This window comes from Dipodomys merriami, unplaced genomic scaffold (genome assembly GCF_024711535.1).
Source record: "Dipodomys merriami isolate MVZ:Mamm:240054 unplaced genomic scaffold, mDipMer1.0.p SCAF_788, whole genome shotgun sequence".
NCBI lineage: Eukaryota > Metazoa > Chordata > Mammalia > Rodentia > Heteromyidae > Dipodomys > Dipodomys merriami.
The window spans coordinates 176,647-184,603 of NW_027206388.1; the positions used below are offsets into that span (position 1 = coordinate 176,647).

The 7,957-nt window shown below is 34.1% G+C and overlaps 1 pseudogene; it reads right to left on the bottom strand.

The window, feature by feature from the left end:
* Positions 1-1,110: 1,110 nt before the first annotated feature.
* LOC138818896 (U6 spliceosomal RNA) lies at positions 1,111-1,209 on the bottom strand (annotated as a pseudogene).
* Positions 1,210-7,957: the final 6,748 nt, after the last annotated feature.

Consider the following 7,957-nt stretch of genomic DNA (forward strand, 5'->3'; position numbering starts at 1 on the left):
GGTCCACCCCACATGATGGGCCTCTGGCATCCAACTGAGGTGTGGGGGAGCGGCCTCCATGCAGGTTCTGAGTGCTGGCGTTTTTCTCTGCACTCTCTGGATCAGCACCAGTTCCTTTAAGGTTTTCTGCCCTGGTGTTCTGTGGGCATCCAGTGTAGCTCTGGGGTTCCCACTGTGGGGCCGAATGGCTTTGGTCGGATGGAGCCTCTCTGCTCAGATGGAGAGTGAAGGATGGGTATGGGACCTTTGTCTAAGCTCCCAGCTCAGAGGTTTCTCCATTCCTCACAATCAGCAGGTCTGACACCAGTACCTCAGGGGGCTTCAGCATGGGTAATCTGCAGCAGCCCCCTGTGTCTCTAGAACTCTGGCAGCCCCTGCCGGGCCAGGATGGCTGCAGCTTGGTGTGCTGCCACACGGTCAGAAAAAATTGGGGGAGGGGTCTTTGTTCTTCTCTGTTGTGAAATTCTTCTTTATCTGTCTTTCTTTTTTGTTTTTTTCCACCTCCTGTTTTTTGCTGGGTGTTAGACTTTTTGTTGTTTTCCGTCTCTTGGTGAGATTATGCATTTGAACTTGAAGTCTCTTGGTTGGGGAGAGCTGTGGAATTTCCTTACTGGCCCGTCCCCATCTTGGTCCCCCTCAAGTTTTTGCTTTTTTTAATCAGAAATAATTTTAATTTATCTGTCGAAATGAGTAGTACAGAAACTAAAGATATTTCTGGTGCTTGTCTGAAAAGTTAGTGTTTAAAATATTCTATATTCTATGTTTGTATAATGCCCATAATCTATTTTATTTTTTCCTAGATAGAAAACTTTGAATTGTACATTGTTTTATAATATATAAATGTCTCCTTTCAGATTCATTCCATATAGAAACAGTTTAAGATTCCTTTTTCCTAGGTCCTTATAGTATATTTCTTTGGAATAAAATGAAAAGGTTGCCTAATTTCAAAAGTTTTGTAAAGATTATGCTATGTAAAGCCTTTCTAAGGGGAAGATTTAATACACTCATGTCAAACCAAATTTCAGTTCTATGTATTACATGTATTGTTACACTTGTAATTTTGTAATCAACTTTTAATAATTGTTTTTCATTTCTTTCATCTGAAAAATGCAAAATATTGAATACTTCAAAAATTTTCATATCATCCTGTGCAATTGCCATGTTAATCTCTGTATTGTTGTAATTTGGTTATATGTGCTGCTGAAGCATGTAGTGTCCTCTAAAATTAAGTAGTTAATGATAAAATCTTTTTTTTTTTTTTTTTTGGTCAGGTCGCAGGGCCTGATCTCTGGGTCTGGGCGGTGTGCCTTAGCTCTTCAGCTCAAGGTAGCGCTCTACCAATTGAGCCACAGCATCACATTCGGCTTTTTTCTTTTTTGCTTATTTAGTGCTGAGGAATCGAAACCAGGGCCTCAGGCATGCAAGGCAAGCGCTCTACCACTGAGCCACCTTCCGAGCTCCTAATGATGCAATCTTTATACAGGCTTATATCTTTGGGTGCCTATTTATAATAAGGAAATTTAATTGTTCCTAACAATGCTACTGATCTTATTTCCCTAAAATTCTCTGTATAATTATATTCTCTATAAAATTATATTGTTCAGTCGATTGCTCACATTTGCAATTTTTTTGTCAATGATTATTTTAAGTCTTTTTCATTCTAGCTTTAATCATACTTTGAAGCATTTGTTGCTAAGTTCAAAGCAGATAGCTTTTTCAAGTACTTATTTATCCAACTGAGTTAGCTTTGTGGAGCTAATGGATTCAAAGTAAGCCTTGTTTAAGAGCTACTTCTAAACTTCTACAGCTTAAAATTTCGCAAATGAGGTCTTACTGGTACAAATGTCTGCCTGAGCCTTTACCTTTCTTCCATGTAGGAATAGACCAACAAGAATATCTTACCCTGACAGCATAGATTGTCTTACTGAAACAAAACGAATCTTAGTTGCAAGGGATCATAGAGACATGAACACTTCAGACAGAACTGTTCAGACTAGAAGTTAATTTATCAAAATAGAATTGTTTACTATATCTACCATTTCAAAAGTAGCTAAAGCAAAGAAGGTGAAAAAATTGTTCATATGCATGATTACCTAATGTCCTGACCTGACTACATTCCAACCAGAAAGGAACTTACACTATTGCCTTTCTATCACCAAATATTTCCATAGATCCAGAAGAAGGCCATATGTTTCTTCTCAATATTAGGCCATATTATTTTTAATACCCCTCCTCTAGTGATTAATGTAAGATTTCACTGCAGCAGAAGTGGGTCCAAAAAATAGTTCCTGGAAGGATAGATCCATGATATGTCTACCAAGGCCAGGAAAACTTGACTTAGAGGTCAAATGTAATTCAGAAAAACATTAATTGAGAAGATCCTTAGTGCTTCAAAACACTGGCATTTTAGTACAGTATGGTCCTGTGGTATAAAAATGTTGTCATTCTAAAACCAATGATAACCTACATTTAATCTTAAAGTGTATTCCTTTTCAAATGAACTTTTTGAAATCACATTTGCCAAAATAACATTCGATAAGTAGATGATACTTAGTGACATTACAAGTTTTTCAAGTGTAGGGAGCAAGTTACAATAGAGTTGATTTATTTACCCAGCACTAATGCCAAACAGGTTCAACCATTAATTAAAGTCTAGAAATAGTACCTCGCACCATTTGTATTGTTCAGTAGGTGCCTTCCAGAAATGTGTGAAATAGATCAGCCTCCCATATTTCAAACCCAAACGTTAGCTAATAAAGTAAATTTCATCACTTAATAAGGGACATTTTAAAAAGTCACAAATACTTGCCTTATCATATGTTGTTTTATGTTTTCCCTATCTGTCTAACATAGTAAGAAATATGATTTTAAGTCTTGAATATGGGTACTCATCTGAGATGTGACAAACAAAATCAATCTTCTATTTTTCTTATTCCTCTATAGTACTAAATCTTAGTTTTCTTCTTTTTCCAAACTGTATAGGTAGTAGAAAGTATTATCCCATGTGAAATAAAATAATCACACACTATTTTACAAAACCATTTATAAAAATTAGTAGTTAGGATTACATTCTAAGTCATTTTTAAACTTTCTTTTTGACTAAAGATTAATCTTCTAAATGGATGAGACTATAATCATGTCTAGGTGCTTCAGGTCTCCAGTCTTGCAAATTGTTATTACAGATGAATGAATTATGGAAATATAAGCTGACATCAGTTCAAGTATATGCAGGATTGAACTCCATGGAATGTATATAAACTTTTCAAAGTATTGACAGTTTAAGAGAATGACTATCAGGAAGTTGAAACCAGAGAGGAATAATAGTAAAGACATAGAATGAATTAAAAAATGGAACAAGGGGCAAGTACAGCTAGAATAGTCAATGTACACATGTGATAAAGGAAGTCATAAATCGGAAATAAGTCTTGGAGAAGGGGTTGTTTGAGAATGATAGAAGGAGCCACTGTGATCCTGGAGAATTAGATTATTAGATGGATATATTTAATTGTATCACGCTTGCACATCCTTTTGAAACTCAGTTAAAAAACACAACAACAAATAAAAACACACAAAAAACACAACCAAACAGCAATCTCTAGAGAGTGTGAATATGACCTCTAAAAATTTTTAAGCAGTTAATAGAGGGCAGTCTTGGTAAAAGCAAACAAAGCTGCTCAAAGAGGGCAGTTTGGGGTAGGGGAGGATTATGAAGAGGTTTAAATAGATTGTCTAAGGTTATAAATCACCCACATCTGCTGTAAATATTATCTTTCTTCTGTGAGTTCTCTTTTTCTGAACTGCATACTCCTGTCCTGAACCACAATTGATATCTTGTGAAGATAGAATGTAAGAAACAAGGTCAAGAACCCATTACTCCACTGGAGAGATAACAATCATCTACGTTTTCTCTCATCTCTCTTCAGTATTTTTTTCTTCATACTTTTAAGTCAGTTTATTTTGAATTACATTTTCCTTCTTTGTTATGGCAAAGTAATTGGTCAAATAATTCACTAAATATTATTTGCCATTTTTTTCTATCATGCTGTTTAATTGACTAAGCGAGTCCATTAAACTTTTCTTTTGCATTTGGTTGCCATGAAATAACATCTATGTTAATGAAGACAAATCTAATGTAAAATTTGTCTCCAGAAAACTAGTCCAAGAAGCTGTAATCACAAATATTTGGCTATGTTTTTCTTTTTTCTTTTACCTTGAAAGTCTCGTTGTGTCTAAAGTGCTCAGAAATAAGTACTCCATCATTTTTTGGTTCAATCAATTCTAACCTCAAAGATATATTTTGCTAACAAGATGCATAGAGGAAACTGAAAAATACTCCATTTTTATCTTCTCTCTTAAGACTCTCCTTAGATACCATATTAGGAACAGTGAAGTTATTTTTGCAAAATTATTTCAATAGATTATTTTTCTCTTGGTCTTCTATTTGCTCAACAAGATGTATGACGAATAGATTTAAATCACCCATATCTAGGATGACAGTGTCTGTGACAAAAGGACAATGATTCTGTGTCCTACTTCAGTGTCCTCTTTTTAGCTCTTGCCTGATTTCTAATTAATCATAGCTTCGTGGCTTAAAGTCTGGTGAAGCTGAAGGACTCTAAGCGCTCAGCCACTGCTACATCTTCATAGTTTCTCTTTTAAATCTCTTTTAACTTGCCACATTTGGATGTGGAATTTATTTTCATGTCTTCATTCAATCAGTTCTGCATTGTAGTGAGCTAAATCCGCTGTGTAAAATCACGTTAGGTAGCAAAAATTTTAAGACAATGTATATCAAAAAGTTTTAGCCTCCCTTCACTGCTGAAGCCAATACACTTACCCAGGGCTTCTAAGAACATTATTTCCTAATCTTTTCCATTTGCTCAATTCTTTTCTAAACCCAAAACTTTTTGCTCATGTAATAAGAGAATTCTTCACTATCTCATGTTAATAAGGATATTATATTTTGTATTTAATTTTTTGGGGGTGGATATTATATTTTGTGAGACAATTAGAAATATGAAATCATTGGTTTCAAATACCCAATCAGATTTTTTTTTCTGTTTTACTCCTTCACGTGCAAAGACATTGGGGAAAGTATTACAAACAGAAAAGTGTAAACCCAATACCTTCTATCATCGTGGAGGGAATTTTCTCCCTATATATTTTGACCCAAATTATCTTTTTTTTAGAAAATAACTGTTTGATAAACAAAGGTTAATTCACAAATTTTGATGCCTTCTTTTTTAAGAACTTTGTATTTAAATTCTACTAAAACCTTGTTTCACACAGTGAGAGTATATATCCTGGGTAAGGACAATTCGCAAGGGAATCTATAGGATTTACATCAAGTTTTCTGAGGTTTGTTTGTTTAGTATGAAAAAGAGCCATCTTCGCCCACATTGCTTCCTATCTACTACGTCTCCATGGATTTCTTTGCATGAAGCCTAATAGCGCAGGCAATTTTAAATTTTCTTAATAGGCTTAGTTGTTAAAAATTTTGAACAATTAAAATTTACCTATTATAAGTTAAAAACTCTTTTGGAATTCTTTTATCAGAATGGCAAATTCACCAATCCTAATTCAACCTTTACCATAAAAATTTAACATGTTGTTTTCATGATTTTGTGTCCATGCAACAATTTTTTTCCAGTGGCCTTTTTATGTGTACATATGACTGTATAAGCTGATGCTTAGCAAAATGAACTCCAAGACATGGAAACAGATTTTTTTATTTGTGGTTGTTGTTTTTGATGTACTATGTTATTTCTATTTTCTTTGGGATTTTCCCTATGGTTTATCCCTGCTGTATTTGATTTTGTTACCCTGTGTACTGTGTATACATTTACCTTAATTAGGGAAGGGAAGAGGAACAACAAAGGGGCGAGACAAAGGACAAAGGGCAAACCAATGCAACAGCAATACTCACAAGACAATATTTTGGAAATGTACATTACAACTTGTGAGGGGTGAAGGGGCGAAGAAAACTGTGAGAAAAATGAGGGAGGGATAACAAGTTTTAAAAGTTATGTATTCACTACCTTACAATTTCTGTTACCCCACTGTACATCATTTTGATCATAGAATTTAAAAAATAAGCTGCATAAAATATAATTTCACTGTATTGGTACAGTAATTATTATTGTTTATATGTTACTATTTTAAAAATCAATTCTGTTTGGCAACTAATTTGAATTAATTACCCCTTCTTTATCAGAGGGTCATCAACTTGAATGTTATCCAACTAGACAATATTTTCACAATACACTTGCCAATATTTTGAAAAAAGAATAAATTTAGTACTTTCTCGTACTAAAACTGAAAACAGATTAATTCTATGGAAACCCATAACTTTTAAAAGTAAATAAGTTTTAAGAGGACAGAATATATGTGTTCTTCAAAATTCTTATGACTAATAACTACTTCATTTTAAAATTCTCAACATTCCATACCTGGGATATTCAAAACAGTACCTGTTTGCATGTTATGAAATTCTGCATTAGATACAGTTTCCAATGAGGCGTTGCAGATTGAGAAGTCAACAGAAAAATAGCCACATTCTGGTAGAGGATAAAACTATGAAGCATCTGTAATAATTAATTTTTCAAGAGTAAATAATTGTTCATCATAGTAAGCAATTATTCCTATGACCATCAATCCCAAGATTTATGCCATAAAGTCACCCTAGACAAACAGTTTCCAACTTGTAAGGTGCACCTTAAAATTTCTTAATTCACATCCTGAATAGCTTATCTCTATTGTGAAAAAATAGTACATCTCTGCTAATGTGATGCCCTCCTTGTAATGGAAAGAACACCACAATAAACTGAGCTGCATCATTTTTCCCCCAGTGGTATTCTTGAGATCAGAACACTTGCAAATATTATTTATATTTATACTTTTTAACTATCATGGATATTCAGGATGCTTAGATCAGAAAGTTATGGTTCAAAGCCCACCTAGGCAGGAAGGTTTTTTAGATTCTTATCTCCAGTAACCTTCTCAGAAAAAGCCAGACACAGGAGGCACTGAGGATGAAGTGGTAGGGCACGAGCATTGAGCATAAATAGGCTCAGAGACAGTGTCCCAGCCCAGAGGTCAAGGTTTAGGACAAGGCAATAAAACAAAAACAAAAATGAAAACAAACCCCAAACCTAACATTTTTACCATTGTATAAAGAAGCTCATAAATAAGGAAATGGCTTCCTGTGTTACATTTAGGAAGAAGAAAGGAGATGTCACACAATTACTCTCTTCATAACATATTATACTACACCCTCAAAAAATTGCTTGTTCCAAACTTATAAATTGCTGTCATCATTTGTTGGCAACTCTGTCTAGATTATTCACATTATCATGTTATACATGAACTGTTGGAATTATCTATTAACTAAATTCTAATTGTAACTCTTGAAAGTTTTTTCTAGGAAAATCATTTGTGAATTTTTCAATTAAACTGTCTACTTAAAAAGACTTTTGTGGTAGCCTATAAAACACGAAATTACAAATAAAACAAAAATATTTACTTTAAATCTCAATTCTAATTTAGCATGGTCTATAAAGTCCTACATTACATAACTGTGCTATTTCTCCAGGCTTAATCTTTTGTAATCATTCATCAGTTCTTTGGAATCCAACAGAATGATGCTTACTTACTTTCTCATTTTTCTGCATGGGAATCATGAGCATTTTGCATATAGGAATATTCTGTAATGAAGAGAGCATTTAAAACAAGTGAGGATTATATATGTGTTGCATTTCAATAGGAAACTTGACTTCTTAAAACTTAGTGACAAAATTAGCCCAAACTTCCAACTGTGTATTCCTTTCTTGTTGTTTGGATTGTTTTATTGAGACAAAACGATCCTACCTATTCCAAGGAAGGTATGACTATGTAATTCCACTCTCTAATCTCCTGTCTTAGTCTGAGTGCTCCAGTCTTGTATCACATTGCCCTGGCA